Source organism: Oncorhynchus keta, chromosome 4 (genome assembly GCF_023373465.1).
Source record: "Oncorhynchus keta strain PuntledgeMale-10-30-2019 chromosome 4, Oket_V2, whole genome shotgun sequence".
NCBI classification, from domain to species: Eukaryota; Metazoa; Chordata; class Actinopteri; order Salmoniformes; family Salmonidae; genus Oncorhynchus; species Oncorhynchus keta.
Window position 1 is genome coordinate 86,212,166 of NC_068424.1, and position 12,044 is coordinate 86,224,209.

The following is a 12,044-nucleotide window of genomic DNA, read 5'->3' on the forward strand; positions in this document are numbered from 1 at the left end:
GACCTGACAGACACAGATACAGACCTGACAGATACAGATACAGACCTGACAGATACAGACCTGACAGATACAGACCTGACAGATACAGATACAGACCTGACAGATACAGATACAGACCTGACAGACACAGACCTGACAGATACAGATACAGACCTGACAGATACAGACCTGACAGATACAGACCTGACAGATACAGTACAGACCTGACAGATACAGACCTGACAGATACAGACCTGACAGATACAGATACAGATACAGACCTGACAGATACAGACCTGACAGATACAGATACAGACCTGACAGACACAGACCTGACAGATACAGATACAGATACAGACCTGACAGATACAGACCTGACAGATACAGACCTGACAGATACAGATACAGACCTGACAGATACAGATACAGACCTGACAGATACAGATACAGACCTGACAGACACAGACCTGACAGATACAGACCTGACAGATACAGACCTGACAGATACAGATACAGACCTGACAGATACAGATACAGACCTGACAGACACAGACCTGACAGATACAGATACAGACCTGACAGATACAGACCTGACAGATACAGATACAGACCTGACAGATACAGACAGACAGATACAGATACAGACCTGACAGACACAGACCTGACAGATACAGATACAGACCTGACAGATACAGATACAGACCTGACAGACACAGACCTGACAGATACAGATACAGACCTGACAGATACAGACCTGACAGATACAGATACAGATACAGATACAGACACAGACCTGACAGATACAGATACAGACCTGACAGATACAGATACAGACCTGACAGACACAGACCTGACAGATACAGATACAGACCTGACAGATACAGATACAGACCTGACAGATACAGATACAGACCTGACAGATACAGATACAGACCTGACAGATACAGATACAGACCTGACAGATACAGATACAGACCTGACAGATACAGATACAGACCTGACAGATACAGACACAGACCTGACAGATACAGATACAGACCTGACAGACACAGACCTGACAGACACAGACCTGACAGATACAGACCTGACAGATACAGATACAGATACAGACACAGACCTGACAGATACAGATACAGACCTGACAGACACAGATACAGACCTGACAGACACAGACCTGACAGATACAGACCTGACAGATACAGACACAGACCTGACAGACACAGACCTGACAGATACAGATACAGACCTGACAGATACAGACCTGACAGATACAGATACAGACCTGACAGATACAGACCTGACAGACACAGACCTGACAGACACAGATACAGACCTGACAGATACAGATACAGACCTGACAGACACAGACCTGACAGATACAGATACAGACCTGACAGACACAGACAGATACAGACCTGACAGATACAGATACAGACCTGACAGATACAGATACAGACCTGACAGATACAGATACAGACCTGACAGATACAGATACAGACCTGACAGATACAGATACAGACACAGACCTGACAGATACAGATACAGACCTGAAAGACACAGATACAGACCTGACAGACACAGACCTGACAGATACAGACCTGACAGATACAGATACAGACCTGACAGATAAAGACCTGACAGATACAGATACAGACCTGACAGATACAGACCTGACAGATACAGATACAGACCTGACAGATACAGACCTGACAGATACAGACCTGACAGATACAGATACAGATACAGACCTGACAGATACAGATACAGACCTGACAGATACAGACCTGACAGATACAGACCTGACAGATACAGATACAGATACAGACCTGGCAGATACAGATACAGACCTGACAGACACAGACCTGACAGATACAGTACAGACCTGACAGATACAGACCTGACAGATACAGACCTGACAGATACATATACAGATACAGACCTGACAGATACAGACCTGACAGATACAGATACAGACCTGACAGATACAGACCTGACAGATACAGATACAGACCTGACAGACACAGACCTGACAGATACAGATACAGACCTGACAGACACAGATACAGACCTGACAGATACAGACCTGACAGATACAGATACAGACCTGACAGACACAGACCTGACAGATACAGATACAGACCTGACAGATACAGACCTGACAGATACAGACCTGACAGATACAGATACAGACCTGACAGATACAGACCTGACAGATACAGTACAGACCTGACAGATACAGACCTGACAGATACAGACCTGACAGATACAGATACAGATACAGACCTGACAGATACAGACCTGACAGATACAGACACAGACCTGACAGATACAGACCTGACAGATACAGATACAGACCTGACAGACACAGACCTGACAGATACAGACCTGACAGATACAGATACAGACCTGACAGATACAGATACAGACCTGACAGATACAGACCTGACAGATACAGACCTGACAGATACAGATACAGACCTGACAGATACAGATACAGACCTGACAGATACAGACCTGACAGATACAGATACAGACCTGACAGATACAGATACAGACCTTACAGATACAGACCTGACAGATACAGACCTGACAGATACAGACCTGACAGATACAGATACAGACCTGACAGATAAAGACCTGACAGATACAGACCTGACAGATACAGATACAGACCTGACAGATACAGACCAGACAGATACAGATACAGACCTGACAGATACAGACCTGACAGATACAGACCTGACAGATACAGATACAGACCTGACAGATACAGACCAGACAGATACAGATACAGACCTGACAGATACAGATACAGACCTGACAGATACAGACCTGACAGATACAGATACAGACCTGACAGATACAGACCTGACAGATACAGACCTGACAGATACAGATACAGACCTGACAGATACAGACCTGACAGATACAGATACAGATTACAGACACAGACCTGACAGATACAGACCTGACAGATACAGACCTGACAGATACAGATACAGACCTGACAGACCTGACAGATACAGACCTGACAGATACAGATACAGACCTGACAGATACAGACCTGACAGATACAGATACAGACCTGACAGATACAGACCTGACAGATACAGATACAGATACAGACCTGACAGATACAGACCTGACAGATACAGATACAGACCTGACAGATACAGATACAGACCTGACAGACACAGACCTGACAGATACAGATACAGACCTGACAGATACAGACCTGACAGATACAGATACAGATACTCTCTCTACTCCAGACACATTAACTAGTCTAGTCTCTCTCCTCCAGACACATTAACTAGTCTCTCTCTACTCCAGACACATTAACTAGTCTCTCTACTCCAGACACATTAACTAGTCTCTCTCTACTCCAGACACATTAACTAGTCTCTCTACTCCAGACACATTAACTAGTCTCTCTCTACTCCAGACACATTAACTAGTCTCTCTACTCCAGACACATTAACTAGTCTCTCTCCTCCAGACACATTAACTAGTCTCTCTCCTCCAGACACATTAACTAGTCTCTCTACTCCAGACACATTAACTAGTCTCTCTCCTCCAGACACATTAACTAGTCTCTCTACTCCAGACACATTAACTAGTCTCTCTACTCCAGACACATTAACTAGTCTCTCTCCTCCAGACACATTAACTAGTCTCTCTACTCCAGACACATTAACTGGTCTCTCTCCTCCAGACACATTAACTAGTCTCTCTCCTCCAGACACATGAACTAGTCTCTCTCTCTCCTCCAGACACATTAACTAGTCTCTCTCTCTACTCCAGACACATTAACTAGTCTAGTCTCTCTCCTCCAGACACATTAACTAGTCTAGTCTCTCTCCTCCAGACACATTAACTTGTCTAGTCTCTCTCCTCCAGACACATTAACTAGTCTAGTCTCTCTCCTCCAGACACATTAACTAGTCTAGTCTCTCTCCTCCAGACACATTAACTAGTCTAGTCTCTCTCTCCTCCAGACACATTAACTAGTCTAGTCTCTCTCTCCTCCAGACACATTAACTAGTCTAGTCTCTCTCCTCCAGACACATTAACTAGTCTCTCTCTCCTCCAGACACATTAACTAGTCTCTCTCCTCCAGACACATTAACTAGTCTAGTCTCTCTCTCCTCCAGACACATTAACTAGTCTAGTCTCTCTCTCCTCCAGACACATTAACTAGTCTAGTCTCTCTCCTCCAGACACATTAACTAGTCTCTCTCCTCCAGACACATTAACTAGTCTAGTCTCTCTCCTCCAGACACATTAACTAGTCTAGTCTCTCTCCTCCAGACACATTAACAAGTCTCTCTACTCCAGACACATTAACTAGTCTCTCCTCCATACACATTAACTAGTCTAGTCTCTCTCCTCCAGACACATTAACTAGTCTAGTCTCTCTCCTCCAGACACATTAACTAGTCTCTCTCTCCTCCAGACACATTAACTAGTCTAGTCTCTCTCCTCCAGACACATTAACTAGTCTCTCCTCCAGACACATTAACTAGTCTAGTCTCTCTCCTCCAAACACATTAACTAGTCTCTCTCTCTCCTCCAGACACATTAACTAGTCTAGTCTCTCTCCTCCAGACACATTAACTAGTCTCTCTCCTCCAGACACATTAACTAGTCTAGTCTCTCCTCCAGACACATTAACTAGTCTCTCTCTCTCCTCCAGACACATTAACTAGTCTCTCTCTCTCCTCCAGACACATTAACTAGTCTAGTCTCTCTCCTCCAGACACATTAACTAGTCTCTCTCTCTCCTCCAGACACATTAACTAGTCTAGTCTCTCTCCTCCAGACACATTAACTAGTCTAGTCTCTCTCCTCCAGACACATTAACTAGTCTAGTCTCTCTCCTCCAGACACATTAACTAGTCTAGTCTCTCTCCTCCAGACACATTAACTAGTCTAGTCTCTCTCCTCCAGACACATTAACTAGTCTAGTCTCTCTCCTCCAGACACATTAACTAGTCTCTCTACTCCAGACACATTAACTAGTCTCTCTACTCCAGACACATTAACTAGTCTCTCTCCTCCAGACACATTAACTAGTCTCTCTCCTCCAGACACATTAACTAGTCTAGTCTCTCTCTCCTCCAGACACATTAACTAGTCTAGTCTCTCTCTCCTCCAGACACATTAACTAGTCTAGTCTCTCTCCTCCAGACACATTAACTAGTCTCTCTCTCCTCCAGACACATTAACTAGTCTAGTCTCTCTCCTCCAGACACATTAACTAGTCTAGTCTCTCTCTCCTCCAGACACATTAACTAGTCTAGTCTCTCTCCTCCAGACACATTAACTAGTCTCTCTCCTCCAGACACATTAACTAGTCTAGTCTCTCTCCTCCAGACACATTAACTAGTCTAGTCTCTCTCCTCCAGACACATTAACAAGTCGCTCTACTCCAGACACATTAACTAGTCTCTCCTCCATACACATTAACTAGTCTAGTCTCTCTCCTCCAGACACATTAACTAGTCTAGTCTCTCTCTCCTCCAGACACATTAACTAGTCTAGTCTCTCTCCTCCAGACACATTAACTAGTCTCTCCTCCAGACACATTAACTAGTCTAGTCTCTCTCCTCCAAACACATTAACTAGTCTCTCTCTCCTCCAGACACATTAACTAGTCTAGTCTCTCTCCTCCAGACACATTAACTAGTCTCTCTCCTCCAGACACATTAACTAGTCTAGTCTCTCCTCCAGACACATTAACTAGTCTCTCTCTCTCTCCTCCAGACACATTAACTAGTCTCTCTCTCTCCTCCAGACACATTAACTAGTCTAGTCTCTCTCCTCCAGACACATTAACTAGTCTCTCTCTCTCCTCCAGACACATTAACTAGTCTAGTCTCTCTCCTCCAGACACATTAACTAGTCTAGTCTCTCTCCTCCAGACACATTAACTAGTCTCTCTCTCTCCTCCAGACACATTAACTAGTCTAGTCTCTCTCCTCCAGACACATTAACTAGTCTAGTCTCTCTCCTCCAGACACATTAACTAGTCTCTCTCCTCCAGACACATTAACTAGTCTAGTCTCTCCTCCAGACACATTAACTAGTCTCTCTCTCTCCTCCAGACACATTAACTAGTCTCTCTCTCTCCTCCAGACACATTAACTAGTCTAGTCTCTCTCCTCCAGACACATTAACTAGTCTCTCTCTCTCCTCCAGACACATTAACTAGTCTAGTCTCTCTCCTCCAGACACATTAACTAGTCTAGTCTCTCTCCTCCAGACACATTAACTAGTCTAGTCTCTCTCCTCCAGACACATTAACTAGTCTAGTCTCTCTCCTCCAGACACATTAACTAGTCTAGTCTCTCTCCTCCAGACACATTAACTAGTCTAGTCTCTCTCCTCCAGACACATTAACTAGTCTCTCTACTCCAGACACATTAACTAGTCTCTCTACTCCAGACACATTAACTAGTCTCTCTCCTCCAGACACATTAACTAGTCTCTCTCCTCCAGACACATTAACTAGTCTAGTCTCTCTCCTCCAAACACATTAACTAGTCTCTCTCTCCTCCAGACACATTAACTAGTCTAGTCTCTCTCCTCCAGACACATTAACTAGTCTCTCTCTCCTCCAGACACATTAACTAGTCTAGTCTCTCTCCTCCAGACACATTAACTAGTCTAGTCTCTCTCTCCTCCAGACACATTAACTAGTCTAGTCTCTCTCCTCCAGACACATTAACTAGTCTCTCTCCTCCAGACACATTAACTAGTCTAGTCTCTCTCCTCCAGACACATTAACTAGTCTAGTCTCTCTCCTCCAGACACATTAACAAGTCTCTCTACTCCAGACACATTAACTAGTCTCTCCTCCATACACATTAACTAGTCTAGTCTCTCTCCTCCAGACACATTAACTAGTCTAGTCTCTCTCTCCTCCAGACACATTAACTAGTCTAGTCTCTCTCCTCCAGACACATTAACTAGTCTCTCCTCCAGACACATTAACTAGTCTAGTCTCTCTCCTCCAAACACATTAACTAGTCTCTCTCTCTCCTCCAGACACATTAACTAGTCTAGTCTCTCTCCTCCAGACACATTAACTAGTCTCTCTCCTCCAGACACATTAACTAGTCTAGTCTCTCCTCCAGACACATTAACTAGTCTCTCTCTCTCTCCTCCAGACACATTAACTAGTCTCTCTCTCTCCTCCAGACACATTAACTAGTCTAGTCTCTCTCCTCCAGACACATTAACTAGTGTCTCTCTCTCCTCCAGACACATTAACTAGTCTAGTCTCTCTCCTCCAGACACATTAACTAGTCTAGTCTCTCTCCTCCAGACACATTAACTAGTCTCTCTCTCTCCTCCAGACACATTAACTAGTCTAGTCTCTCTCCTCCAGACACATTAACTAGTCTAGTCTCTCTCCTCCAGACACATTAACTAGTCTAGTCTCTCTCCTCCAGACACATTAACTAGTCTAGTCTCTCTCCTCCAGACACATTAACTAGTCTAGTCTCTCTCCTCCAGACACATTAACTAGTCTCTCTACTCCAGACACATTAACTAGTCTCTCTACTCCAGACACATTAACTAGTCTCTCTCCTCCAGACACATTAACTAGTCTCTCTCCTCCAGACACATTAACTAGTCTCTCTACTCCAGACACATTAACTAGTCTCTCTACTCCAGACACATTAACTAGTCTAGTCTCTCTCCTCCAGACACATTAACTAGTCTAGTCTCTCTCCTCCAGACACATTAACTAGTCTAGTCTCTCTCCTCCAGACACATTAACTAGTCTAGTCTCTCTCCTCCAGACACATTAACTAGTCTAGTCTCTCTCCTCCAGACACATTAACTAGTCTCTCTCCTCCAGACACATTAACTAGTCTCTCTCCTCCAGACACATTAACTAGTCTAGTCTCTCTCCTCCAGACACATTAACTAGTCTCTCTCCTCCAGACACATTAACTAGTCTAGTCTCTCTCCTCCAGACACATTAACTAGTCTCTCTCCTCCAGACACATTAACTAGTCTAGTCTCTCTCCTCCAGACACATTAACTAGTCTAGTCTCTCTCCTCCAGAAACATTAACTAGTCTCTCTCCTCCAGACACATTAACTAGTCTCTCTCCTCCAGACACATTAACTAGTCTCTCTCCTCCAGACACATTAACTAGTCTAGTCTCTCTCCTCCAGACACATTAACTAGTCTAGTCTCTCTCCTCCAGAAACATTAACTAGTCTCTCTCCTCCAGACACATTAACTAGTCTCTCTCCTCCAGACACATTAACTAGTCTCTCTCCTCCAGACACATTAACTAGTCTCTCTCCTCCAGACACATTAACTAGTCTCTGTCTCCTCCAGACACATTAACCGGTCTCTCTCTCTCCTCCAGACACATTAACTAGTCTCTCTCTCCTCCAGACACATTAACTAGTCTCTCTCTCTCCTCCAGACACATTAACTAGTCTCTCTCTCCTCCAGACACATTAACTAGTCTAGTCTCTCTCCTCCAGACACATTAACTAGTCTCTCTCTCCTCCAGACACATTAACTAGTCTAGTCTCTCTCCTCCAGACACATTAACTAGTCTCTCTCCTCCAGACACATTAACTAGTCTAGTCTCTCTCCTCCAGACACATTAACTAGTCTAGTCTCTCTCCTCCAGACACATTAACTAGTCTCTCTCCTCCAGACACATTAACTAGTCTCTCTCCTCCAGACACATTAACTAGTCTCTGTCTCCTCCAGACACATTAACCGGTCTCTCTCTCTCCTCCAGACACATTAACTAGTCTCTCTCTCCTCCAGACACATTAACTAGTCTCTCTCTCTCCTAACATACAAAAACCATGAATGGATAGCATCGCCCGCTTCCCTTGAAAAACAGTTTGCCCTACAGCCAATTCTGTTGAATCAAATTCTGTATCTGTCAGGTCTGTATCTGTATCTGTCAGGTCTGTGTCTTTCACTAGTCTAGTCTAGTCTCTCTCCTCCAGACACATCTCCTCTCTCTCCGTTCCCTTCGGTCTCTCTCTCTCCTCTCTCTCCGTTCCCTTCGGTCTCTCTCTCCTCTTTCTCCGTTCCCTTCGGTCTCTCTCTCCTCTTTCTCCGTTCCCTTCGGTCTCTCTCTCCTCTCTCTCCGTTCCCTTCGGTCTCTCTCTCTCCTCTCTCTCCGTTCCCTTTGGTCTCTCTCTCCTGTCTCCCCGTTCCCTTCGGTCTCTCTCTCCTCTCTCTGCGTTCCCTTCGGTCTCTCTCTCCTCTCTCTCCGTTCCCTTCGGTCTCTCTCTCCTCTCTCTCCGTTCCCTTCGGTCTCTCTCTCCTCTCTCTCCGTTCCCTTCGGTCTCTCTCTCCTCTCTCTCCGTTCCCTTCGGTCTCTCTCTCCTCTCTCTCCGTTCCCTTCGGTCTCTCTCTCCTCTCTCTCCGTTCCCTTCGGTCTCTCTCTCCTCTCTCTCCGTTCCCTTCGGTCTCGCTCTCCTCTCTCCCCGTTCCCTTCGGTCTCTCTCTCCTCTCTCTCTGTTCCCTTCGGTCTCTCTCTCCTCTCTCTCCTCTCTCCCCGTTCCCTTCGGTCTCTCTCTCCTCTCTCTCCGTTCCCTTCGGTCTCTCTCTCCTGTCTCTCCGTTCCCTTCGGTTTCTCTCTCTCTCCTCTCTCTCCGTTCCCTTCGGTCTCTCTCTCCTCTCTCTCCGTTCCCTTCTGTCTCTCTCTCCTCTCTCCCCGTTCCCTTCGATCTCTCGCTCCTCTCTCTCCGTTCCCATCGGTCTCGCTCTCCTCTCTCCCCGTTCCCTTCGGCCTCGCTCTCCTCTCTCCTCTCTCCCCGTTCCCTTCGGTCTCTCTCTCCTCTCTCTCTGTTCCCTTCGGTCTCTCTCTCCTCTCTCTCCTCTCTCCCCGTTCCCTTCGGTCTCTCTCTCCTCTCTCTCCGTTCCCTTCGGTCTCTCTCTCCTCTCTCTCCGTTCCCTTCGGTCTCTCTCTCCTCTCTCCCCGTTCCCTTCGGTCTCGCTCTCCTCTCTCCCCGTTCCCTTCGGTCTCTCTCTCCTCTCCCTTCGGTCTCTCTCTCCTCTCTCTCCGTTCCCTTCGGTCTCTCTCCTCTCTCCCCGTTCCCTTCGGTCTCTCTCTCCTCTCTCTCCGTTCCCTTCGGTCTCTCTCTCTCCTCTCTCCCTGTTCCCTTCGGTTTCTCTCTCCGTTCCCTTCGGTCTCTCTCTCCTCTCTCTCCTCTCCCTTCGGTCTCTCTCACATATATGATCTATGGTTAGCTAGTATTTTTCTCCCCTTACAGCCAGGGCTCTGATCTGTCACTACCATGGGGGGGGACTGGAACCTGCTGTCTATGTCTTAACTAGTCCCTCTCTCTCCTCTCTCTCCGTTCCCTTCGGTCTCTCTCTCCTCTCTCTCCGTTCCCTTCAGTCTCTCTCTCCTCTCTCTCCGTCCCCTTCAGTCTCTCTCTCCTCTCTCTCCGTCCCCTTCGGTTTCTCTCTCCTCTCTCCCCGTTCCCTTCGGTCTCTCTCTCCTCTCTCTCCGTTCCCATCGGTCTCGCTCTCCTCTCTCTCCGTTCCCTTCGGTCTCTCTCTCCTCTCTCTCTGTTCCCTTCGGTCTCTCTCTCCGTTCCCTATCTCCCCTATCTCCGTTCCCTTCGGTCTCTCTCTCCTCTCTCTCCATTCCCTTCGGTCTCTCTCTCCTCTCGCCCCGTTCCCTTCGGTCTCTCTCTCTCCTCTCTCCCCGTTCCCTTCGGTCTCTCTCTCCTCTCTCCCTGTTCCCTTCGGTCTCTCTCTCCTCTCTCTCCTCTCTCCCCGTTCCCTTCGGTCTCTCTCTCTCCTCTCTCCCCGTTCCCTTCGGTCTCTCTCTCCTCTCTCTCCGTTCCCTTCGGTCTCTCTCTCCTCTCTCTCCGTTCCCTTCGGTCTCTCTCTCCTCTCTCCCCGTTCCCTTCGGTCTCTCTCTCCTCTCTCTCCGTTCCCTTCGGTCTCTCTCTCCTCTCTCCCCGTTCCCTTCGGTCTCTCTCTCTCCTCTCTCCCCGTTCCCTTCGGTCTCTCTCTCCTCTCTCTCCGTTCCCTTCGGTCTCTCTCTCCTCTCTCCCCGTTCCCTTCGGTCTCTCTCTCCTCTCTCTCCGTTCCCTTCGGTCTCTCTCTCCTCTCTCTCCTCTCTCTCCGTTCCCTTCGGTCTCTCTCTCCTCTCTCCCCGTTCCCTTTGGTCTCTCTCTCCTCTCTCCCTGTTCCCTTCGGTCTCTCTCTCCTCTCTCCCCGTTCCCTTCGGTCTCTCTCTCCTCTCTCTCCGTTCCCTTCGGTCTCTCTCTCCTCTCTCTCCTGTCTCCCCGTTCCCTTCGGTCTCTCTCTCCTCTCTCCCTGTTCCCTTCGGTCTCTCTCTCCTCTCTCTCCATTCCCTTCGGTCTCTCTCTCCTCTCGCCCCGTTCCCTTCGGTCTCTCTCTCTCCTCTCTCCCCGTTCCCTTCGGTCTCTCTCTCCTCTCTCTCCGTTCCCTTCGGTCTCTCTCTCCTCTCTCCCCGTTCCCTTCGGTCTCTCTCTCTCCTCTCTCCCCGTTCCCTTCGGTCTCTCTCTCCTCTCTCTCCGTTCCCTTCGGTCTCTCTCTCCTCTCTCTCCTCTCTCTCCTCTCTCTCCGTTCCCTTCGGTCCTTCTCTCCTCTCTCTCCGTTCCCTATCTCCCCTATCTTCGTTCCCTTCGGTCTCTCTCTCCTCTCTCTCCATTCCCTTCGGTCTCTCTCTCCTCTCGCCCCGTTCCCTTCGGTCTCTCTCTCTCCTCTCTCCCCGTTCCCTTCGGTCTCTCTCTCCTCTCTCCCTGCTCCCTTCGGTCTCTCTCTCCTCTCTCTCCCTGTTCCCTTCGGTCTCTCTCTCCTCTCTCTCCGTTCCCTTCGGTTTCTCTCTCCGTTCCCTTCGGTCTCTCTCTCCTCTCTCTCCTCTCCCTTCGGTCTCTCTCACATATATGATCTGTGGTTAGCTAGTATTTTTCTCCCCTTACAGCCAGGGCTCTGATCTGTCACCTCCATGGGGGACTCTCCCTCCCTACAGCCACAGTAGTCTGCTACTACCATGGGGGACTGGAACCTGCTGTCTATGTCTTAAC

General features: G+C 47.7%; 1 protein-coding gene across 36 annotated transcripts in view; it reads left to right on the forward strand.

Annotated features, from left to right (window-relative positions):
• Positions 1-12,044, forward strand: part of LOC118383632 (gap junction alpha-3 protein-like) — a 73,397-nt gene that overhangs the window by 57,733 nt on the left and 3,620 nt on the right. The gene's annotated exons all lie outside the window — the stretch shown is intronic.